This window comes from Eleutherodactylus coqui, chromosome 1, assembly GCF_035609145.1.
Source record: "Eleutherodactylus coqui strain aEleCoq1 chromosome 1, aEleCoq1.hap1, whole genome shotgun sequence".
NCBI lineage: Eukaryota > Metazoa > Chordata > Amphibia > Anura > Eleutherodactylidae > Eleutherodactylus > Eleutherodactylus coqui.
The window spans coordinates 91,062,572-91,088,627 of record NC_089837.1 but is presented as its reverse complement, the minus strand read 5'-3'; positions in this window follow the sequence as shown (position 1 = coordinate 91,088,627).

Genomic DNA, 26,056 nt, shown 5'->3' with positions numbered 1-26,056 from the left:
GCTTTTAGCAGTTCTGCACATTTTTTTTTTTTTTTTGTATATCGGGCGTGCAGACCATTTGCGTCCTCAGTCTGCAGTCATTTTACTAAGTATAGGGGCAGTACTGGTGAGGCAGGGACAGTGGTACAGGGAAAGAGATATACTGGCTATATAGGCAGTGGGCTTTATCAAAAAAATTGGAAAAAAAAATCTTTGGGCTGCCTGTGACCGTGTTCAGTTTACTGCGTGTCTGCTGGGGGTAGTAGTCGCTCACTATTACCCAGCTAGGTGTTACTGCACCTAGCACTGCATTTTTTTCTGGCTGCACTGTGCTTTCAATAACCACAGTCATCCTCCAACAGGGAAATCCATATACAGGCTATATAGGCAGTGGGATTTTTCCCAAAAATTGGAAAAAAAATACTATATTTGGGCTGCCTGTGACCGTCTTCAGTTTACTGCGTGTGTGCTGGGGGTAGTAGTCGCTCATTATTACCCAGCTAAGCCTGTGACCGTCTACAGTTTACTGCGTGTCTGCTGGGGGTAGTAGTCGCTCATTAATACCCAGCCTTGCGCATAATTTTTTCTGGCTGCACTGTGCTTTCAATAACCACAGTCATCCTCCAACAGGGAAATCCATATACAGGCTATATAGGCAGTGGGCTCTTTCCCAAAAATTGGAAAAAAATACTATATTTGGGCTGCCTGTGACCGTCTTCAGTTTACTGCCTGTCTGCTGGGGGTAGAAGTCGCTCAATATTACCCAGCTAAGCGTGTGACCGTCTACAGTTTACTGCGTGTCTGCTGGGGGTAGTAGTCGCTCATTAATACCCAGCCTTGCGCATAATTGTTTCTGGCTGCACTGTGCTTTCAATAACCACAGTCATCCTCCAACAGGGAAATCCATATACAGGCTATATAGGCAGTGGGCTTTTTCCCAAAAATTGGAAAAAAATACTATATTTGGGCTGCCAGTGACCATCTTCAGTTTACTGCCTGTCTGCTGGGGGTAGTAGTCGCTCATTATTACCCAGCTAAGCCTGTGACCATCTACAGTTTACTGCGTGTCTGCTGGGGGTAGTAGTCGCTCATTAATACCCAGCCTTGCGCATAATTTTTTCTGGCTGCACTGTGCTTTCAATAACCACAGTCATCCTCCAACAGGGAAATCCATATACAGGCTATATAGGCAGTGGGCTTTTTCCCAAAAATTGGAAAAAAATACTATATTTGGGCTGCCTGTGACCGTCTTCAGTTTACTGCGTGTCTGCTGGGGGTAGTAGTCGCTCATTATTACCCAGCTAAGCCTGTGATCGTCTACAGTTTACTGCATGTCTGCTGGGGGTAGTAGTCACTCATTATTACCCAGCTAAGCGTTACAGCAGGCTTGCGTATAATTGTTTCCTGGCTCTGCTGTGTCTGTTACATGATCGCCGTCATCCCGTCAGAGGGAAAGAGTATACATATATACACTGCATACGGTGTCTGTCTGGTTTTTCACCTCAGCATTTGAAAAAATTTAAGCAAAATACTTAAGGCCTACCACTGGCCTTTGGCCACTTGACTGGTTCTTCCCTGTGAATCCCAGTAGCTCAGTCATACGCACCTAGGTCTCACTACAGGCTTGCGCATAATTGTTTCCTGGCTCTGCTGTGTCCGTTACATGATCGCCGTCATCCCGCCAGAGGGAAACAGTATACATATATACGCTGCATACGGTGTCTGTCTGGTTTTTCACCTCACCATTTTAAAAAAATTGAAGCAAAATACTTAAGGCCTACCACTGGCCTTTGACCACTTGACTGGTTCTGCCCTGTGAATTCCAGTAGCTCAGTCATACGCACCTAGGTCTCACTACAGGCTTGCGCATAATTGTTTCCTGGCTCTGCTTTGCATTCCGTAAACAAAGTCAGCCTCCAACCACAGGCCAATAAGCGGCACATTTAATTACAACGTTCTGTTTCTGCTCTACTCGTAATACACCATGCTGAGGGGTAGGGGTAGGCCTAGAGGACGTGGACGCGGGCGAGGACACGGAGGCCCAAGTCAGGATGTGGGCACAGGCCGAGCTCCTGGTCCTGGTGTATCGCAGCCGACTACTGCGGGATTAGGAGAGAGGCAAGATTCTGGGGTCCCCAGATTCATCTCACAATTAACGGGTCCACGCGGTAGACCTTTATTAGAAACTGAGCAGTGTGAGCAGGTCCTGTCGTGGATGGCAGAAAGTGCATCCAGCAAACTATCCATCGTCAGCACCCAGTCTTCTATGCCGTCCACTGCTGCATCCCTGAATCCTCTCGCTGCTGCTCCTCCCTTCTCCCAGCCTCCTCCCTCCCAGCAAATGACGCATTCAGAAGAGCAGGCAGGCTCCCAGAAACTGTTCTCGGGTCCCAGGCCTTGAGTGGGCGAAAATGGATCCTCTATCACCTGAGGAGTTTCTCATGACCGATGCCCAACCTTTGGAAAGTTCCCGGGATCCGGGTGAGGAGACTGGGGACTTCCGGCAACTGTCTCAAGAGCTTTCAGTGGGTGAGGAGGACGATGACGATGAGACACAGTTGTATATCAGTGAGCTAGTAGTAAGGGCAGTAAGTCCGAGGGAGGAGCGCACTGAGGATTCGGAGGAAGAGCAGCTGGACGAAGAGGTGACTGACCCTACCTGGTTTGCTAAGCCTACTGAGGACAGGTCTTCAGAGGGTAAGGCAAGTGCAGCAGCAGGGCAGCTTGGAAGAGGCAGTGCGGTGGCCAGGGGTAGAGGCAGGGCCAGACCGAATAATCCACCAACTGTTTCCCAAAGCGCCCCCTCGCGCCATGCCACCCTGCAGAGGCCGAGGTGCTCAAAGGTGTGGCAGTTTTTCACTGAGAGTGCAGACGACCAACGAACTGTGGTGTGCAAGGTTTGTCGCACCAAGATCAGCCGGGGAACCACCACCACCAGCATGCGCAGGCATATGATGGCCAAGCATCCCACAAGGTGGGACGAAGGCCGTTCACCGCCTCCGGTTTGCACCACTGCCTCTCCCCCTGTGCCCCAATCTGCCAATGAGATCCAACCCCCCTCTCAGGACACAGGCACGACCGTCTCCCGGCCTGCACCCACACCCTCACCTCCGCTGTCCTCGGCCCCATCCAGCAATGTCTCTCAGCGCAGCGTCCAGCCGTCGCTAGCGCAACTGTTTGAGTGCAGGCGCAAGTACGCCGCCATGCACCCGCACGCTCAAGCGTTAAACGTGCACATAGCCAAATTGATCAGCCTGGAGATGCTGCCGTATAGGCTTGTGGAAACGGAGGCTTTCAAAAACATAATGGCGGTGGTGGCCCCGCGCTACTTGGTTCCCAGTTGCCATTAATTTTCCCGATGTGCCGTCCCAGCCCAGCACGACCACGTCTCCCGCAACATTGTACGCGCCCTCACCAACGCGGTTACTGGCAAGGTCCATTTAACAACGGACACGTGGAGAAGCACAGGCGGGCAAGGCCACTATATCTCCCTGATGGCACATTAGGTGAATTTAGTGGAGGCTGGGACCGAGTCAGAGCCTGGGACCGCTCACTTCCTACCCACCTCCAGAATTGCGGGCCCCAGCTCGGTGCTGGTATCTGCGGCGGTGTATGCTTCCTCCACTAAACCACCCTCCTCCTCCTACGCAACCTCTGTCTCGCAATCAAGATGTGTCAGCAGCAGCACGTCGCCACCAGTAGGTGTCGCGCGGCGTGGCAGCACAGCGGTGGGCAAGCGTCAGTAGGCCGTGCTGAAACTACTCAGCTTAGGAGAGAAGATGCCTGGCACACGCCTTTACTTTGGTGGTTCAGCAGTTTCTGAAAAGCTACCCACACTTGTCAGACCTGCTCAGAAAGGTGCGCCGGGTCAGCGCACATTTCCGCAAGTCCCACACGGACGCTGCCACCCTGCGGACCCCGCAACATCGGTTTAATCTGCCAGTGCACCGACTGCTGTGCGACGTGCCCACACAGTGGAACTCTACGCTCCACATGTTGGCCAGGCTATATCAGCAGCGTAGAGCTATAGTGGAATACCAACTCCAACATGGGCGGCGTAGTGGGAGTCAGCCTCCTCAATTCTTTACAGAAGAGTGGGCCTGGTTGGCAGACAGCTGCCAGGTCCTTGGAAACTTTGAGGAGTCTTCCCAGATGGTGAGCGGCGATGCTGCAATCATTAGCGTCACCATTCCTCTGCTATGCCTCTTGAGAAGTTCCCTGCAAAGCATAAAGGCAGACGCTTTCCGCTCGTAAACGGAGGCGGGGGAAGACAGTATGTCGCCGGATAGTCAGAGCACCCTCATGTCTATATCTCAGCGCGTTGAGGAGGAGGAAGAGGAGGTGGAGGGGGAGGAGCCTGAGGAGGAGCAGGGGGAAGAGACAGCCGGGCCCACTGCTGAGGGTACCCATGGTGCTTGCCTGTCATCCTTTCAGCGTGTATGGCCTGAGGAGGAGGAGGATCCTGAAAGTGATCTTCCTAGTGAGGACAGTCATGTGTTGCGTACAGGTACCCTGGCACACATGGCTGACTTCATGTTAGGATGCCTTTCTCGTGACCCTCACGTTAGACCATTCTGGCCACTACGGATTACTGGGTGTACACACTGCTCGACCCACGGTATAAGGAGAACCTTTCCACTCTCATACCCGAAGAGGAAAGGGGTTCGAGAGTGATGCTATACCACAGGACCCTGGCGGACAAACTGATGGTAAAATTCCCATCCGACAGCGCTAGTGGCAGAAGGCGCAGTTCTGAGGGACAGGTAGCAGGGGAGGCGCGGAGATCAGGCAGCATGTACAGCGCAGGCAGGGGAACACTCTCCAAGGCCTTTGCCAGCTTTATGGCTCCCCAGCAAGACTGTGTCACCGTTCCCCAGTCAAGGCTGAGTCAGCGGGAGCACTGTAAAAGGATGGTGAGGGAGTACGTAGCCGATCGCACGACCGTCCTCCGTGACGCCTCTGCTCCGTACAACTACTGGGTGTCGAAGCTGGACACGTGGCCTGAACTCGTGCTGTATGCCCTGGAGGTGCTTGCTTGTCCTGCGGCTAGCGTCTTGTCAGAGAGGGTGTTTAGTGCGGCTGGGGGAATCATCACAGATAAGCGTAGCCGCCTGTCGACTGACAGTGCCGACAGGCTTACACTCATAACGATGAACAAAGCCTGGATTTCCCCAGACTTCTCTTCTCCACCAGCGGACAGCAGCGGTACCTAAACAATACGTAGGCTGCACCCGCGGATGGAAGGATCGTTCTCTATCACCATAAAAAGCGGGGACCTTTTAGCTTCATCAATCTGTGTATTATATTCATCCTCCTCCTCCTGCTCCTTCTCCTGAAACCTCACGTAATCACGCCGAACGGGCAATTTTTCTTAGGCCCACAAGACTCAGTCATATGACTTTTGTAAACAATGTTTATACGTTTCAATTCTCATTAAAGTGTTGAAACTTTCACCTGAACCAATTTTTATTTTAACTGGGCTGCGTCCAGGCCTAGTTACAAATTAAGCCACAGTAACCAAAGCGATTAATGGGTTTCACCTGCCCTCTTGGTTGGGCATGGGCAATTTTTCTGAGGTACATTAGTACTGTTGGTACACCAATTTTTGGGGCCCTCGCCTACAGTGTAATCCTAGTAATTTTTATGGGCTTCGCCTGCACTCATGGTACAGCAAGGTGTGTGGGGTTGGCCTACACTTTTGCTACATAAATGTAACTGGGGCCTTGTCTATACTGCAACTACTGAAATGTGAAAGAGACTGTTATCTCCCTAAACTGCTGCAGCGGGAATGTTACTGTGGGCTGTCTTGACTGCTACTACTACTGAAATGGAACTAAGACTGTGCTCCCCCTATACTGCTGCTTTGGAATTGTTACTGGGGCCTGTCTTGACTGCTACTATTACTGAAATGGAACTAAGACTGTGCTCCCCCTATACTGCTGCTAGTGATATGTTACTGGGGCCTGTCTAGACTGCTACTACTACTGAAATGGAACTAAGACTGTGCTCCCCCTATACTGCTGCTTCGGAATTGTTACTGGGGCCTGTCTTGACTGCTACTATTACTGAAATGGAACTAAGACTGTACTCCCCCTATATTGCTGCTTCGGAATTGTTACTGGGGCCTGTCTTGACTGCTACTATCACTGAAATGGAACTAAGACTGTGCTCCCCCTATACTGTTGCTAGTGATATGTTACTGGGGCCTGTCTAGACTGCTACTACTACTGAAATGGAACTAAGACTGTGCTCCCCCTATACTGCTGCTTTAGTTGTAGTTTAGTTCCCATCGCGGTGCTTTACCTGTATGCCACTAAGACACTGAGTGACTTGGAAAGGGGGCATAGTGCAGATGGCTTTCCCCTTGCAGCATCGATTGAGCCACCTGACACCTAGACAGAATGAACACTGTATGGGCACATGGATTCCCCATCGCTACGTAACTCTTGGCGACATTTGCAGCTCCTGACGGAGGCGGCACAGGATTGGAATGAAGATTTGTCAGTGATTCTCAACTGCATTGTGGGCTATCGCCCCGCCCCTTTTAAAGAGGGTCGCTACCTGGCCCTGCCAACTCTCTGCAGTGTGTGCCTCCGGTTCCTCCTCATCACAGAGGCAATTATAAATTGACATGAGGGTGGTGTGGCTATGAAGTGAGCGTGTGGCATGGGGGCAGCTGAAGGGAGCGCAGTGACACTTTTGTGTGTGCAGCAGACGTTGGGTCAAGTGGGGTGGTTGGGCAGCATGTTACCCAGGAGAAGTGGCAGCGGAGTGTCATGCAGGCAGTGATTGTGCTTTGTTGGAGGTAGTGTGGTGCTTAGCTAAGGTATGCCTCGCTAATGAGGGTTTTTCAGAAGTAAAAATTGCTGGGGGGGGGGGCACTCTTGCTGCTATTGTGGCTTAATAGTGGGACCTGGGAACTTGAGATGCAGCCCAACATGTAGCCCCTCGCCTGCCCTATCCGTTTCTGTGTCGTTCCCATCACTTTCTTGAATTTCCCAGATTTTCACAAATGAAAACCTTAGCGGAGCATAGGTCCCATACAAAAATGCTCGGGTCACCCATTGACTTCAATGGGGTACGTTACTCGAAACGAACCCTCCCTCGAGCATCGCAGGAAGTTCGACTCGAGTAACGAGCACCCGAGCACTTTGGTGCTCGCTCATCTCTAATCACTACTGGTACCTAGCTGCAGACAAAAGCTGCTACACTAGACACCTTCGGCAGGAAAGTAATCATCTGCCACGTAAAGGTGGGCCCTGAATAAATATACTTCCATTATAGTAGTTTGTCCAGCTTGTGGAAACACCTCCCTGTCGGTCAATTAGTTATATATCATAGAATCATAAATGGTAGTTGGAAGGGACCTCAAGGGTTATCGGGTCCAACACCCTGCTCAATGCAGGATCACTAAATCCTCCCAGACAGATATTTGTCCAGCCTTTGTTTGAACACTGCCATTGAAGGAGAACTCACCACCTCCCGAGGTAACCTGTTTCACTCATTGATCACCCTCACTGTCTAATATCTAATCTGTGTGTTCAGTTTCATCCCATTGCTTCTAGTCTTTCGTTGTGCAAATTAGAATAGGGCTGATCCCTCTGCACGGTGACAGCCCTTCAGATATTTGTAGACTGCTATTAAGTCTACTCTCAGCCTTCTATTTTGCAAGCTAAACATTCCCAGATCCTTTAACCGTTCATCATAGGACATGATTTGTAGACCGCTTACCATCTTGGTAACTCTTCTCTGAACTTGCTCCAGTTTGTCTATGTCTTTTTTAAAGTGGGGTGCCCAGAACTGGACACAGTATTCCAGATGAGGTCTGACTAAGGAAGAGTAGAGGGGATAATTACCTCACGTGATCTAGACTCTATGCTTTTCTTAATACATCCCAGAATTGTGTTTGCCTTTTTGGCTGTTGCGTCACATTGTTGACTCATGTTCAGTCTATGATCTATTAGTATCCCCAATTCTTTTTCACATGTGCTATTGCTTAGCCCAAGTCCTCATCAATTCTGTATGTGCTTTCTTCATTCTTCTTGCCCAGATGTAGGACTTTGCATTTCTCCTTGTTAAATACCATACTGTTTGTCGCTGTCCAGGGTGCAAGCTTTCTATATATGACAGAAAAAGAAGAGAACATTAACCACTGAGGGATTTCTCACATATAACACCTAAGGGGACTTCCACAGTGACAGGAAACAGAGGGATTTCCAACAGATGACTCCTAAGGAAGTGACAGGAAAGTGACAGTCATTGGAGCCAAGTGCCGAAAAACAAAAGGCATCCAGTGAAGGTGCAATCAATTGGACTGGGACTGACGTCACGATGCTGCCCTGCCTCCACTTCTTGATTGCAGCAGATGCACCACAACGATATCACTATAGTGAACCACCCCTGCCACAGGTTTCCGCTTTGGTGTGCTCTGCACAGATTCCTTTCTTTCTTTTCACTCTGCAATACATAAATTTTGTGCTTGGTTTGCGCAATCTGTCCAGGTGAGCAGTTAAAGGGAACCTATCATCAGGTATGAGCACCATAAACTAAGGTTGCCTGGAGTCCAGGGAGGTATTTCCTATACTTACTTGGTTTCCCGATCCAGCACTGTCATCCCCGTAATTTATTGCGGACCAGACAGCCAGACCTCTGGCTGCACACTCCCATAGCAATCAGCTGGAGTGTGCATGCACAGCGTGCGGCCAGCACACCGGCTGCGTGGTCTGCACTGACTTTCAAGGGTTATGGCACTAGATCAGGGTGCTGGGTAAGTATAACAAATACCTCCCCGACTCCATAGAACCTGCCATATGAGCCCCATAAGTAAGTTGATGGTGTTCATACTTACATAGTAAGGGCTCAGTCATACGGCGTTTTTACGCGTGTAAAAAAAACTCGTGACCATGTCCATGGCCACCCATATGTTCTATCTTTTGTAGGTGCGATTTTTTTTCTTTTTTTTTTCTTTTTGACGAACGCAGTACAAACCGTTTTTTACGCCCGTGTGACTGAGCCCTAACATAGTAAAACAAGACATATGTCCATCCAGTTCAGCCTATTACCCCCGAATGTTGATCCTGATACTTAGTGACAGGTTCCCTTTAAATACTGCAATACACATTACTCTTTTGGTGCATTGCTACACTTCTTTTGTTGTTTTCTGGTGGATGTCTAATGCAGAAGGCGAAGCTGTATTAAGGAGTTGCAGTCACTCCATGTGCTGCTGCAATACAAGGTTATCATCACCAACCAGTGCTTCTAGAGAAGAACAGCCCTATAACATGAAATCAGATGGAGTATAACATATTCTAAATGAATTAGGAAATATACCAATGTACAGTCGGGCCCCATAAAAGTTTATAGCCGCTGTTATAGCTTTTACAACTTTTAAGTCCATGTGTATGAGACTTTACTGAAAATCCAGCTGTACTATATATATTTTATACAGTATGCATGGTACCAAAATGGGTACATTCACAGTGGAATACTTTATGCTATGTGGCATATTGAAGGAATGTGTTATTTTTCAGTTTCAAGGAATACAAAGCCAAAGATATCCCGGCCAGTCCATCACATTCTGCCTGACCAATGCAGCTGCGAGGAACAGAAATCCAGCTGGTGAGTTTCAATTATTAACAAGCTCCTATACAACACGGTGTCTGAGTAAAGATGATTATTAGAGAACGCATGATGTCATGATGAAAGATTATCTAGGAGCCAATAAAAAATTCAGTACTCTGCCTGGGAAGAGCAAGATACAGACAGTCCCAATTTTCAAATGATGAAGGATTTTACCATTCATGATGCATAAGATGTTTGTTTTTAACAAGGAGCGGCACATTTATTTTGGCGACAGCTGTAACAATAAATGTTCACATGGATAGTTTTTGTGCTGTAAAATATAACAAGGAATAACAGCAAAAATTTATTTTTTTCTTTTTGTTTAGTATATATAGTATTGCACATGCACATTATATAGACATGATCAGGAATCTCAGTGTTCGATTGATCGTCTATGGGAAAAGTGGTCAAAAAACGTTAAAGGGAACCTATTACCCCCCTACAGCACATAGACTGAGTTATTGAACTGTTCAGGGAGGTTACAGGGAGTCAGGTTTTTTATGCTCACCCACTCTCTGGTTCCTGCGCTGTCACATACCGCATTGAGTTCTGACTGGTACTGGTGCATCTTGTTTCCACCGGAAGTATGGGCGGAGACCTGGGACTGTCCTGGTGGAGTTCTATGGAGCTGTTCAATTGGCTCCTTGACATTCCTGACAGCAGTAGCGCCGGCCCCGCTTGGCTCCTTGTTTACCTGCTAGCATCTAGCTAGCGGGGCTGTAAGTGTGGTTTCACCGGACTGCCATATCTGCTTCTGGCCCAGCTGTTAGTCTGTGGCCGTGACCCTGGCAGCTTAGGTCCGGACCCCGCTATTACATTTACCACTGCTGTACCATAATCTCCCCTCCCGGCTCCTGCCACTGTCGTGGCTGCTCTCCCTTTTCCCCTCACAGCTCTTGTGTAGACAGTCACCCCCATGGCCTCCCATATCACCTGTAATGTGTGCTGCCGTCGCTCAAGGCAGCTGCACTGTCACCTCCCCGCCCCCGATGTCTCTCTCCCCAGTCCCCGGCTGTTGTCAAAAGGCTCTCTCTCTCTCCTCATCCCCTGCCAGCTGTCAGAAGGCTCTCTCCCCGTCCCCCGACGGCTGTCAGAAGGCTCTCTTTCCCCATCCCACGCCACTGGCAGGCGCTTTCTCCAGCCTCCATCAAGGGAGCCAATCGCAGGTCTCCAGCCATAGTTCCAGTGGAGACAAGATGCACCAGTACCAATCTGACTCTTCTCAGACTTCCGTGCAATGTACGATCTTCAGTGGGTAGCAGCGCAAGAACCAAAGAGTAGGTGAGAATAAAAAACACATCCCCCGACTGCCTGTCACCACCTTGAACAGCTTTTTAACTTAGTTTACAATGTTGTAGGGAGGTGACAGGTTCCCTTTATCCCTCTGAAATAACAAAAATTATTATAATAAAATATACAGGTAGTAAAAAATACAGAGATGTAGCAAAGTTTAACTTAATTGTTAACTTTCTGTGCCATAGTTTACTTTTTTTTTTATTGTCGATTGCTTTTTCAATGGCTTCATTTGTGTTGACATAAAACAATAGCTTTTCAATGGCTTTAAAAAAAGATACCTTGTTGCAGAAAGCTATCTTATACAACTTAAAGGGGTTGTCCCGCGGCAGCAAGTGGGTCTATACACTTCTGTATGGCCATATTAATGCACTTTGTAATATACATTGTGCATTAATTATGAGCCATACAGAAGTTATAAAAAGTTTTTTACTTACCTGCTCCGTTGCTGGCGTCCTCGTCTCCATGGTGCCGACTAATTTTCGCCCTCCGATGGCCAAATTAGCCGCGCTTGCGCAGTCCTGGTCTTCTGCTCTCTTCAATGGAGCCGCTCGTGCAGAATGCAGGCTCCGTGTAGCTCCGCCCCGTCACGTGCCGATTCCAGCCAATCAGGAGGCTGGAATCGGCAATGGACCGCACAGAAGAGCTGCGGTCCACGGAGGAAGAGGATTCCGGTGGCCATCTTCACAGGTAAGTATAGAAGTCACCGGAGCGCGGGGATTAAGGTAAGCGCTCCGGTAAGCTTTCTGTACGTCCCTGCATCGGGGTTGTCTCGCGCCGAACGGGGGGGGGGGGGGGGGGGTTGAAAAAAAAAAAACCCGTTTCGGCGCGGGACAACCCCTTTAAACTTTGCTACATCTGCACTTCCACTGAGTTAGCTAGTTAGTGTGTGTACAGTATATGCTATAGGAGTATAGAAATGAATCCGTAATTGACGAATATATGGTATTTATAAGTGTGAGGGCTTTCTCATACAAGTGTTTGCTACCACATATTAGGCACGCGGGTTTTGCATGCGTAATATGGAGTACCAATCTCACATTCACTTTCTATTGTGCCTCTCATGCACAGCGCGTGAAATCAGCATGCAAAAAGAATGCAGCATGCACTATCTTGGTGTGTATTACACACACATACACGCCAAGAGAATGTATGGGGAATGTCGGCACGCAGCAAGTACGTATGATATTGAATACTTGTTGCATGCGCTCACGTATGAGATACGCCAGTTGTGAGGAGTAAAATACGCTAGTGTGAAAGATCCCTAAGGCTAACTTCACACGGACAAGCGTGATATAGGACCGTGAATGGGCTCATATTTGTGCGTCCTGCAGCGCAGAAATCTTGTAAGATTTTTGACGTTCTTGTAAAGGCAGGCTCAGGTACAGACATGCCTTTATTTGTAAAGTTTAATATACAGACATGCCAGTTTATCGTATAGTGTAATATATGTATACAGGTCTTTGAACTTAATATGAGAAGTGTAATATGTAGACGCCATGGACTGATGGAAAGATGTTGCAGTGAAGGATAAGCAGTGAATAACTGCAGGAAGGTTGTAGACATGTCGATTATATAGCTGCTGAAGGGATAGTTGGTGAGACAGAGTGTAATAGTCCAGAATTAAGGGGACTGTTAATTACTAGGCCATTGCCATGCTAGCTAGAATATTTACATGGGCAGCTGTGGTACATGTAACAGCATATAGTTGCTGGAATATTTACTTGGGCAGCTATTGGGTGCTAGGAGACCCAAAAGAACAATTGTACATGAATGCCAAATACAGATAAATATAAATGAACACACAAGGATTAAAAAAGAGATGAAGTGCCATAAAAACATCAGCCTAAGGGCTTATTCACACGGCCGGATGAGTATCTCACAGCATTGCAGTATCACAGCCCATTCGCTCTTCTGGCAGAGATTGTGTACGGGCTGCAATTGGCACGGCGCATACCCAGGATTGTGATGTCACGGACATGCGCAATGTGCCTTTTTTCTCAAATTCTAGGCTCTGTGTCTATTCGCAGGCATTGCGAAGGAGCAGCATTGCAATACATACGCCCATAATAGCTGCGTATGAAAATATTGCACAAAAACACTGAATGTGAGGAAACCAATTGAAATCAATGGGTTCTACTCTCTGCTGTTTGTGCGAGCGAAAATGTGCTCAAAACTGCCCGTCTGCAGAACCCCTAAATCTGGTAAATCGCATATTTCTTCTGCTTGAGATTTTGCACGGATCCTCACAAGGATTTAGCCATTGTCTTTTAGCAAAACCAATGTGCAAAAATTCTTATGTGGATTCCGATCCGTGTTAGGGCTTCTTCAGATGAGCATGTTTTCAATGGGTTCATTCTCATTTCCTTTTTTTGCAGTTTTTACGGGCACAAAAAAATAGGACCTGCTCTTTTTGTGCGTATGCAGATATACGCAAAACGCTGCGCAAACCTGCGTGTACCCACACTATTTAAACCAGGGTGCGGTTATTCCCCCACCCACGTGAACGTGTAAAATACACTCATTCTCTCAAAAAAGTTGTGCAAGAGGAAGCGTATTTTGAAATATGGCCATCTGAAGCCGCCCTTAAGAAGTGACATATAACTTATTTTATTGTTTGCGGTGCGGATTTAAAATCTGCACAGTAAAAACAGCGATGCGGTTTCCCATTCAAATGAATGGGTTATGCATTGTTGGCGTGGTTTCCATGCCAAAATCTGTCCCAAAATCTGCCCTGCGAACATATGCTTATGGCTATAGGTTAACAGTCTTTATTAATTACTAATTGTCTGAAATTACAGGCAGTTTGTACCTTGTGAGGTTTTTTGAACACCACAGTACTAAGGCCTCATGTCCACGGGCAAAATATGATTTTAAATCCGCAGCGGATCACCAGCATGCGGATCCGCATCCCATAGGGATGCATTGACCACCTGCGGGTAGATAAATACCCGCGGATGGTCAATAAAAGTGAATTTTAAAAAAAATGGAGCGGGGACCGCTCCCGCAGGCTTCTATTGAAGCCTATGGAAGCCGTCCAGGTCCGCGGGAAACTTACCCGCAGCGGACCGTGCAGATCTTCTCTTCTTCACGGCTGGATCTTCTTTCTTCGGCCCGGCGGATGTGCCCGGCGCATTAGGGCGGCACGCTGCCGGCGTGCCGAGTACATCTGCCGGCCGAAGAAAGAAGATCCAGCCGTGAAGAAGAGAAGACCTGCCCGGTCCGCTGCGAGTAAGTTTATTCTTATTTTAGGTAACAGTAATGCAGTATGAGATCAGGATGTGACGGGGCTCACATATCATCTCTTGCTGGACAGCATCGCCATAGTTTATGTGATGTAAGGAAGTCAACAATACTTTCAGATGACAAATATTCATGGGATCAAAAGGCCCAAATATCTGATTCAGGATGTGTGTAAAGTAATTAACCTAATAAGAATGTGTAAGCTGCCAATAATACAGTGTAATTATATGTACAGAATGCAAGTGAGAACAGTAGGATTCAGTTCAAGAGCACATTTTTCTGTGAATTACATTTGCCGCAGCACAATGTGTGTGATTCAGGGTTTCATTTAAAAGCTGCACTGAGTAAAGAGCCATTTATAATTGTTTTCAAGGCAAAAAGAAGAATGTTTGAAAAATAGCAAGCAATGAATAGGAAGACACTAACAGTACACAGAAAAAGACCACCTGCTCCATCTAGTCTGCCCTTATATTATTTACTCATTATATCCCAGATGTGATCTAATGATATCGATAAAGAGTCACCCGGCTCCATTGCCGGTCATGTGTTCTTTCTTCCGGCGGTGCAGAGAGTCGTCCGCACCTGCAGTGCGGCCGTCTTCTTCGTGCAATAACACGGGTGCATCGGTGCTCGGAAGCGCCCATGTGACTGAGCCCTTACAGGAATAATCAATAATTAATTATCTATGTTACTTCTGTAAATATTTAAGCATGGTCTTTTATCTTTGTAATTATAATTCATTTCATTTTAATAATACTTTATTTCTAAAAGCATCTTTTTGGTTATACGTTACTTTTTTAATATAAATGGATTTTATTAATGATTAATCATTGTACTTGTCGCTTGAACTGTATCTATTGTATTGCAATGTGCACGCTATTAGGGATCATATATGCTCCCTGCAAACAGCTCTTACTAGCAAACTGTCACATGGACAGAGTGCAATAAAGTTTATTCCGCATTTGGAATGCTGCATGCATTCCGTGGAAAGAGCATATACGGGGTAGCTTCCACACAGGGATTCCCTCCCCTTTGTGATGTCAGAGGAGGACACAGTGTCCTCCAATAGCAAAGCACTAAATGTAAGTGTATATATATATATGTGTGTTGTGCACCTTTTATGTTATTCTGAGCTTGAAAATGTCATTATTGCGGAAACGCATTGCTTTTTGAACTTTGTTTATTGAATAAATAATATTGATGCAACCATACAATACAATGGATTTTTAAAATGGATAGGCAGTCCCATCCACAGGAGCACAGAGTCTTTTTCTCTTTCGTTCCAGTTCTTGCAGAGATATGGCCAAATGGGGAATTATGGTTTTTCAGATTTTGTACTCATCTAACCTACCTCTCCCTAAATGACCTCAAAGAGGGCGGGAGAGAGGTGTGTTTTGGGGAATCCTTTATAACTTAGGGCTCAACAAATCCCTATGGTCAGACTTTGGAGATACGCTGCAGTGCAAGGCTTTCCCATTTGCTTGAGACCATCCACCATATTTGTAGCCCATCTTTGGACTTGTTCTATTTATCCATGTCTTTCTGTAGTTGAGGTTGCCAGAACTGAACACAGTATTCCAGATGTGGTCTCACCAGAGCTCTATACAGTAGGATCCCAATCTCCCTCTTTCTACTGGTTATACCTCTAGCCAAAACCATATGCAGATCATAAAAGGAGAAAAATCCAAAAGGACATGTACTACTTCTCCTATATTTTCAATTTATTTCTATTTTTGATTTCAAAATGGCATAAAAAAAACCTGATCAAAACCTGCACATGTGACAGCACTCTCAGGGTTTATGCACATGAGCGTGCATTATAGCGAGTAATACAGAACACAATAAAGCACCATTTGGCTATCTATTGCAAGCTACAGCATATACTTTTGTGCTATATTTGAAAACAGTGTTTCTAGGGCAAACTTGGTTCGATACATATGATGGATCCAACATGCTGCAATTTTTTTTAAACGTAGACTCCACTTTAAGACAAAATCACTATGTATCATTGTACTCTTATATAGACCGACATATTAAATAAACTACATTGCCACCATTTTCCGTATACATGTGAATAGGATCCCAAGTACAATTCTTATGTATGAAGCCTTATAGCTCTTGAAACAGTGTGGAGTCTGGTACAGAGGAGAAACTATGGGGAATATGGGAATATACCAAAGGAGCCAAAGTAAAAAAAAATGTCCCAATATAAGAAACAATACTAAATTCACAGTGTACAAAATAACACATGCTTAGAAACCAAAGACAAGACTAGCTCTGCCAATTTGCACTTTACTAACAATGTTATAGCCTACACTGCAACATTTACATTTCATAATGACTTTCCGAACAACAAACTTAAATAAATTGGACAATATAAGAGAAAAAGATACATAATATCAAAGGTGAAGTGGAATGGAAAAGGTTTTTATTACTCCATTACATTTGTAGCTCCTAGTGCAGTGGTTCAGTTCAATCAAACTTTATGACTTGCTTCCCATGGGATGAGCTTGCTTGTGGCCATTCCATTGCTGATCTTGCTAGTAAGGGAGGGCAGATGGGTGACCCTGGGGATTCCATTGTAAATGATTTCTAAGATTATCCGCAATCTATCACACCCTCCTGTGTGTCTTCATGTGCAATGATAACACCTATAATTGAGTCATCACTCATCAAAATGATACAGACAGCAAAGCAAACACTCCACTGGAGCCACAGTAGGTATTGGCCCATGTATTCCTGCTATGTAAATATGCATATTGATGGATGTGTCTTATCAGCTCTCTAGGTTGGATATGTTGACTCTGCACATAAACAGGTTGGGTCTCAGATTCCACTGAGTCATTTGATTCTCTCAGTCTTTACTGACCTGTCTCTCAGCTTGAGGGCACAATCCATGCTACTCACATCCCAGACAATGACATGTCACAAATCTAATGACATAAAAAAGAGCAGTCAGTGTTTTCAGGAAAGCAAACATTCTTTACAATATGAAACCGAGATACGGACATAACACTCCTAGAGAATGATTAGACTATTACAAATGATCACTATTATCTCACTGTACAGAATTAGTCAATAGAATTAGCAATTCACGGTATTTCTATAGATACAAATCATATTATATATGGAGGATTGAAATCTTAGCAAATTCTGTCAGAGTCAACTGATAAGTTTTTTTTCTCAGCTCACCCCTCTCCTTCCCTCATCTTTATGCTCCCCTGTTGTGAAGGTGCATTCACTGCCTTTCCAGTGAGCTACTACAGAGGGCAGTATGACAGTGATGGGGTGTGGTAGAGAAGATCAGGAGGACAGAGCAGAGAATCTACTGTGACCGAGGGCTGTAATTCAAATTTTCTGTACTTATCCGCTTTGAGGAGAATCAAACCAGCAGCTGGTGAGAGAGGATGTGATGGGGATCTCGTGAGGGGATGAATGTATATCTGAGACGTCTCTCATTTTGTCTCTTTTCTGTTAGTTAAGGCCCATTTACACGCAATGAATAGCACTCAAAATGTGTTCAAATGAATGAATTTGGCAATAATGGTTATGCCTAAATGCAAAACCATTTGTTACGTTCGTGTGGGCAAGTAAGCTCCGGGCCCACACGAATGTGACCAAGAAAGACACGGTTTAGGGGAAACTGACCCTGTGCTGAAAAGAAGATGGCGAGACCCTACCTAACAAGTGAAGCGATTGCCTCTATAAAGGTGGCCACACCCTGGTGTCTTGGCCCTGCTCTCCCTGTAAAGGGTGATACTCGCAACCAGGCAGAACTGACACATTAAATGCACAAACTCACTTACCACACAACCTTGCACACTAAAGCAGATAGTAAAGCTGAATATAAAAGCGAGGGATTAATTCGTACATTGGCCAATGAACTTAAGCTGCTAGGGCGAGACAAAGCTTCTTGTGTCTTGCAGTCCCTACTTTAGCAAGAAACTAAACAGGCAGCACAGGACACCAAACCCCCAGCAAGCTACAAGCTGACCTGACACTACACACACAGCAAGCTGCAAGCTGACCAGACACTACACACGCAGCAGACAAAACTGAGGAAATACAGCTTCCTCATTGCAGGGGGGGCTGGGGTATATATCTACACCCAGACCCAGGGGATTGGATGACCAGAACAACAAACTCCAGCAGCACAACCTAACACGACTGTGCACTATTTGTTCACTTGTTGTTTATCCATCAGTTTCAGCCTGTATAAAAGTGGTTGTTAGTTTGTTCGCTTGGTTAAAATGACATTTGTTAAGTCATTTAAAGACTAAATAACTGGAGAGGAGGAGTAATTGTTTGCCATGCTAAACACAATGACTACTTGTTTACTCATTGCAGCAGAAGACAATGACTTTTCCTCACACTAATTTAAAACCTGTTGGCCAGAGATTCCTCGTATAATCACACTCCCACCTGAGCAAACAACATATACATGGTTTACTTCAGCTAATGAGGGAAATGGAGAGGGTTTCAAACAATTATCTTTAAGTTAAAATGCTCAGCATTTGTATGGAAAAAAGTTGTTAATTCGTTCAGTCCTTCATTCGTTCAAACAATCAGGTGTAAATGGGGCTTCAGTTGGTTCTTTTAGAACAGGATGTTTACCAAACAACCACCAATGCCCTTGCTGGATAGAAGTCTCATCATAAACAGAATACCAGGATATACATCCACTGGACAGCTCATGATAACAGTAGATTCTGTATAGAGATATCACTCATCAGCTTGTAAATACTTCATGTCTGGAAGATGACCAGTTGTCTAAGAATAACGAGACATATTGTAATGCGCATGTCTGTCATCCTTTGGCAGAAAGCCATTTGCATTCTGCTGTAAAACCTATGCCTGATAATAAAAGAGTCAGAGTTACTCCTATTAACACATCCCATGTGTTACGTGTCTTGATTATCCAAATTCGTACCACACCCAGTTTGGTACCCACATTATGTCCAGCAGCATAGTTGTGCTAATACTGTGAAGTATTGAGTGGGTATGGTTATTCTACACAGATTATGAAAGAAGAGAAGGGAGAGCTGAGTTTGTGCATGTTCATGAGATAGACCAACTGATCAGTGCTGGGAAAGCCCCAAACCAAAAATTTGAGTGTAATATAACCTGCAAATCAAGTATGAGGCTTTCTAAATGCATGGGAAGGAAAACTCAATGAAAAAAATATGTGTATCATTCTTTTCTGCAGGGACTTAATACGATTTGTGAGTATTGATGTTTCATGCACAAACGTTTCCATGGACTTTAAATTTAGCGACACAATCTTAAATGGGTGGGATTCAAAAAGAAATGTTTGCAGCCATGGAATATTATCAAACATAGCAAAAAGCCACACATACCTACTTCAGTAGCTGCCCATCCAACGCTGTAGCCCCAGTTCCCACCCAGAAGAAGCTGGCTGAAGCTTACGTCCACCTGGTGCCCCCCTGTACGCTGGTGCCTGCTGCAACCAATCATACATAGCTAAGGCCTGCCATGTTGAATGGACAAGGTGTGGCTGTTCTGAGCAGGTTTAAATAATTAGAGGTAATCATCCACAGGTGGAGGACCAACCCCTTACATACTGTCCCTTTAAGATGTAGCAGTAATTCTGTGTGCTGCAATGAGAAAAGTAGAGGTATGTCGGCACATACATGTATGCATTGGCCATCATCTTGTATATACAGTGTGCATAGATTTTTAATCATGCTTTAATATGCAGAAACTTGCAATTCCCCATCCTTATTTGCGAATATTTCGTAGGGTTCTCAGAATAGGCTGTTATATCCAGCCTAGTAAGATGTTATCCTACATGAAACATCAAATGGACACATCTAAGAGCAGCTCACAGTCTAATCAGGCGTCTTATGGTCCTGGGATATTAAGGGGATTTAGAAACAAAGGAAATGAATACACTAAATAAGCAGAAATGTTTTGTCTCTAATTTTCCTCTTTGCCCATCTCTCGTCAGCACAAACTCCAATTTAATTAGGATGCAAAGATGAGAGAGAAAAAGAGAGAGTGCAAATCAAATCCCCAGCCTTTGAGATTTCTGGGAAATAAATAGCCACACAGATTAAAAAGTGACTAGTGGAACTAACGCAATAATGCATGAAAAAGTAATTTCCCCTGCTGCTGTTTCTTAGGGGAGGAGGATAATAGTGCCCACTCCCTGATTCTGCACCCCTTCACTCTCACTTCCCCTAGTTTGGGGGCAGCGACTAGAGAAATTGGATAACAAGATCAGAAATTTAATTACAGTCTCTCGAGCTGCCGTCCGATAAATTGGATGTCACAGTTTTCTTGTTCGCTCCCTTTTTTTTTTTTTATGTAAGCTTAGTACAGATGTACACAGCAGCTTGTGGGAAGATCTACATGAAATCGTGACCTTCTTCAGAGTTCTCTCAATTACATTCATCTGACCTTCTTCTAGTGGAGAAATAAAAAAAGCAACTGCGGGTCAAACTTAGTTAGTATCACAGTGTAAAGAATAAACCCCATTTTTATTTACCCATTGGGACCTGGAAGTTAATGGTAACAATTAGCCCATCCTCACACATCCCGAGAGCCTGCCTGCGGCTACAGCTTCATTGCACAAGCAATTGTAGTCTCCGTCTGAGACCAGCGCCTGCCTTCTCCTGTTTAAATGTGTGTAATCTCAGTCCAAAGATTTTAATTAAAGATACTGTACAGTAAATCCAAAAAGTCAGTGACAAGCTTCCATGTGAACCGGAGATACAGACACTGAATATTTATGGGTTATTATGAGAGAATTCAAAGGCTTCCTTAATTGTACGATTACGACATAAAGACTTGTCATGTTAATAATAGTCATTAGTCCCAATATACAACTCATTAATTCACATGGTCCTTAAAGGGGAGGTCCAAGATATATTTTTTACAATTAAAGTCTATTCCCCATACAGTAAAATAGTAAATAGTCATACACTCACTTTTTACCATTGCCGCAGTGTGCTGCACCGGTGCTTAGTCCTCTGCTACCTTCTTTGTTTACAGCCTACAGTCCCATCCGGATTCTGAAACACCAATGGCCCTGCAGCCAATAACAGAGCTCTGTGATTGAGCGCTGAGCTCTGTTATTGGCTGCAGCACCTGTGATGTCCCATAAATAGGCTGGAGCAAACTGTAAACTGAGGGTTGGACCCAATGACCCTAGAGGTCCCTTCCCCCTCTACAATTCTATGAAACATGAAGTTAGAGTGGGAATGTGGAGTGGTGGCGTAGGACACAGTGGGAAGAAGTGAGTATATCACTAGATGTTCTTTTACTGAATGGGGAAGAGACTTTTAATGTAAAAATATAATTCGGACCACCCATTAAAAGGGTTATCCTAAAATCTATAGTTATCTCCTATCCAAAGAATATGGAATGATTTTTTGATTGTTGGGGGTGTCACTGTTGAGACTCCACCGATCCTGAGAACAGGGGTCCTCTGACTCCCCTAATCCTTATACAACGGCGCTATATGCTGGCTAAAGCCAGTACTGCATTAGGTGACACGTTGGATAGGCTCCGACAGCAGAGAGGCTGGCAATATATAGTAAGAGAACCCGGCGGACATCTTCCAACATTGGAGCTGTACAGCCTTAAATCATAATGTCTTCAGAGGTCAGACAGTGGATTGGAAAGGGTTAATGCATGCTTACTACAGTGAGGAAAAGACTGAGTGGAGTGATGTGTGGAGTGCAGTGAGCGGTGTTATCTCAGATTGCATCTAGGCTAGATGGTATTGGCCAACAAACACTGCTGACGTCCACTGTGTATGTAGCAGGCTCAGCTCCCAAGCCTGCTCCACACACAGACACCTGATGTGCAAGATGGAGATAAAGGGTTAGTGCCAAGTTGCACACCATGTCCCAGAATGCAAGGCTTGGGGCTGTGGGGGGTCTGGAACGCAGACCGTAATGCGAATGTTGCCTGTATCCAAATTAAGAGGAAATATTATATAGAGTACTCATAGTTGAGAACCATAATGACCCACTATACACAGACTTAGTAAATCAGAATGAATTCTGTTTATTGTTGTACATTGCTAGTTTATATGCAAGTTGGAAAGAAGGCGTTTCCAATACCTAGTTTCATTCTACTTTTGCTGACCAAACCCTCATTCCAACAGATTACAATAGGGCTGTAAATCAAAAGCCTTTTAAACAAAAGGTATCAACAAAGCTGTTTGAACTATACATAAAACAATTACATGTGATAATAAAGGTTGTCTCCTGGCTGGCTGAGTACCTACTTAATCAGAAGATCCATCAACAATTTGCACATCAAAAGAGGGCACATTGTTTCTAGTTTTCACATAGACAAAACTGGTTCGGCCACCTACTCGGGAGTCAGCACAGAGTTGGTATTCAGTAAGATAACTGAATAAAATCTAATTAATCATACATTTAGTATTTTAAAATCAATATTCAAATAAACGCTTGAATATACCTTTTTACATATGATTCTATATCCAAATTCTACTAGCAACTTCCGGAATGTTTTACATATAATACATAACATTATATAACCAAATAACTAATGTCACATTTATTACACTGTTTCCTTATCTTTCTTATGTTAGGTTATTGATTAATATTGATTGACCCCTATCATTCCCTCATTTGGACATCAGAGCCACCATTATCTCCTGGTTCTGTCACCCATAGGTGCCGGGTTCCCAGGTAGGAATGGTGCACTCTATGTCCATCAAGATATTTAAACAAATGACATAATATCAGATATTGCAAGTCAATCAAGTTTACAATACAGTAATCTTAGATTTATCAACATCAATATCATCATAGTCATATTAGACACTTAAAGGGGTGTATTTTTGGGTATGTCTCGAAGAGTCTCTACAGGAGTGGGGACAGATAATAGACAAGTCCGCAAAATGTCCTCTCCACTCCTGAGGTTGGGCATACACGTGTGGGAAATATTTGCCCATCCAGTCCATCGCTTCTCCATGTGGATCGTTCGTAGTGGTGTTTCCCAATAAGAAGATAGTCCAATAAGACAAATGCAAAAGTCAAAATCAAAATGTCCATTACCTCCCCCACCCAAACAACGCCGGGATCCCACCCATCACTTTTCCTCTGGCTCGGGAACTTTCTTGCAGTGGGAGGCATGTATCCACTTTTACAGAAGTAGGCATTGACAACAGAACTTGGTATGGTCGTCAAACCTTGGGTCCAAGGCCTTTACTACGTGTCTTTTTGTGACCACCCAATCTCCAGGTGGCAAGAAATGAGTCCCCTCTAGGTTGTCAGGGTCTGGAATTGGGGAAAATACTAGATCGGGTGTTATTTTCAGTTTACGACATAGTTCTTGTACATATTCAATAACCTTATCACACCCCTGCTGTAGGGCCTGTGGATGGTACAGGCCTAATCTTGGCATAGAGCCAAACACTTCTTTTAACTTAAGCATATCATTTTAGTTCTTTCAACTCTGTTAAACTCTGCGGGTGGTATGGAGTGTAAAACGCTTGTTCCACCCCAAGGGCTGACATCACCTTTCGCATCACTTAACCTGTAAATTGTGTACCTCTGTCTCTCTCAATTGTCTCTAGTACCCCAAATCTACATACAAGTTCTGACACAAGTTTAGCCACTGTACATTGTGCGGTGGCTTTGAACAGGTCCACGCACACAAGGACGTACTCATACCTGCCTGATTTGGGAAGCTGGATGTAATCGATTTGTAATCTCTGAATAGGATACAGTGGTCACTTCACATGCCTTCACATATGCCTTCGCCAACCTGTCCAACCCTGGAGCATACCATACCTTGTCCATAACAGAAACCATGGCATTCCGAGAGGCATGCACTTTCCCGTGAGCTAGGACGGCGAGGTGGGGGTAGGCAGCCGCTGGTACATCATCTACGTCCCGTAGGACGCCAAATCCCAAATCAACAAGAGTGGTGGGACCAAGATCCAACTTACAGCACAAGGGGTCTTGCGTCCTGTCCAGGAGAGCTGCAGCCTTGGCTGCCCTATCCCCTTGTTCTCTGGTGACTGCCCCTGCGTGTGTGCTTTAACCTTTATTATGGCCACCTGTCCTGGCAACATGATAGCTTAATGGGCTTGCCTTGTGCCGTGAGAAAACTCCTGGACCGCCAAATGGGTCCATAATCGTGTGCAGTACCAAAGGCGTACCTGGAATCAGTGTAGATGTTAGCAGTGGTAGCTTTCGCAATCGTACAGGCCTCAGTTCCTGCGCTGACATGTGTGGCGGCAGTGGCTTTTGTACAAGCATCTCATTCAGTGTGACTACTTCAAAACCTGTTACAAACCTTCCTTTGTCATTCAGGTATCTAGATCCATCCACAAACATTTCAAGGTGGGGGTTTAGGAGGGGTTTGTCAGTGACATGTGCGAACCCAGCTGTCACAATCATGCTGGTGTTCTGCGTCAAAAGGCCTCCTCTTCATCAGTCAGAGAATTTGCAAAAAGCTGGTCCTCTGTACTTACTCCCCCATTTGAATCAGTGTCACCTAATGGCAATAAGGTGGCCGGATTCAAAGTGGTGCAACGTTGAAATGAGACATTGGATGAAGAGTGTACTGCAAGTTCCATTTTTGATCTGTCTAGCACGGGACAGATGTCTATGGCTTACCTGTGTCAGGATACCATGTATGTCATGTGGGGTGTAGATCACCATGGTGTGATCTAAGAAGTTTCTCTTTGCTGGCTTTGCAGCCATTCTACTCTGATGGAGGAAACACAAAAGGCTTAGTGATGCATTGAGGTAACTATTTGTGTCAGCAGTACATAAAAGAAAATAAAAAAAACAAATCATCAACATATTACAAGAGGGCGGTGCCCTCGGGAATTGGCCAGGCGTCTAATACCAGTTTCATGAATCTGGTGAACTGGTATTGGGCTATACTGTGCCCCTTGTGGCAGCACTATCCAACAGTACTGCTTTCCTCTGAAATTAAATACAAACAAATACAGACAGTCTGTCGAGGTCCGTCTGACTGGTAGCCCAAAGGCTCAAAGGAAGGACACTAAGAACTTGTTTCTCTGCGTGCGTAAAAGTGAAGACAGGGAGAGGTGTCGCTAGGTCTGCTGCCATCCGACCGAAGGTCGGGTGACTTTCAGACCTGGGGTGTATACGAGCCTCACCGGACGAGTGAAGTTCGATACAAGATCCCAAGGATCCCATCATTTCGGTTCCCAATATGCTTTCAGGACTTTCCAGCACAAGGAAGCGCATGAGGCATCGTGACCCTTTAAACATTACCTCTAGTGGTTCAGTTTCTGCCAGCTGAATTGGCACTCCTGAAATCCCTTGCACCAATTACTGCTAGATAATCAAGCTGGTATTCTATTAAAATAGATCAGAACCTTGTTGCAAAAAAAAATATAAAAATTAAATTTAAAAATTCTGAAATTGCTGACCTGCAATACCTGGATCACCTATGTCAGATATCCAGTTCCTTGTGCTAAGCAATGACTCAGGAATTGGAGTTTGTCTTGGAGGTGGCTTACTATTTGTCAGGACCTGCGGAAAGCTGAGTTTCTGCAGTAGCTATCAAGACAAATGCATGAGCCGGATCTACCAAGATAGCAGTTAGTTTACAAACCTCCTCTGAACTGTCACTTGAGGTCTCAACCTGTACCGATCCATCCGGTGAAAATTTGATGGATGCAGATAAGGCTTGTAAGATATTAGTACAAATAACAGACATGAATTACAACAAGGCAGAATAATCCACATCCTGCCTGCAATGTCTCATCAAATTTAAGAAGAAAAAAAATTTCCTAACTGCCCAAGCTCCTCACCCCCTCCTTTGTAGACAAAAGAAGGATGAAACATTACCTACTTTTACATTATCTAGCTCCACTCCTTCGATGCTGGTCGTTTGCATGTCTCTCCTACAGAACATTCTTTCAGAGACAGTGCAG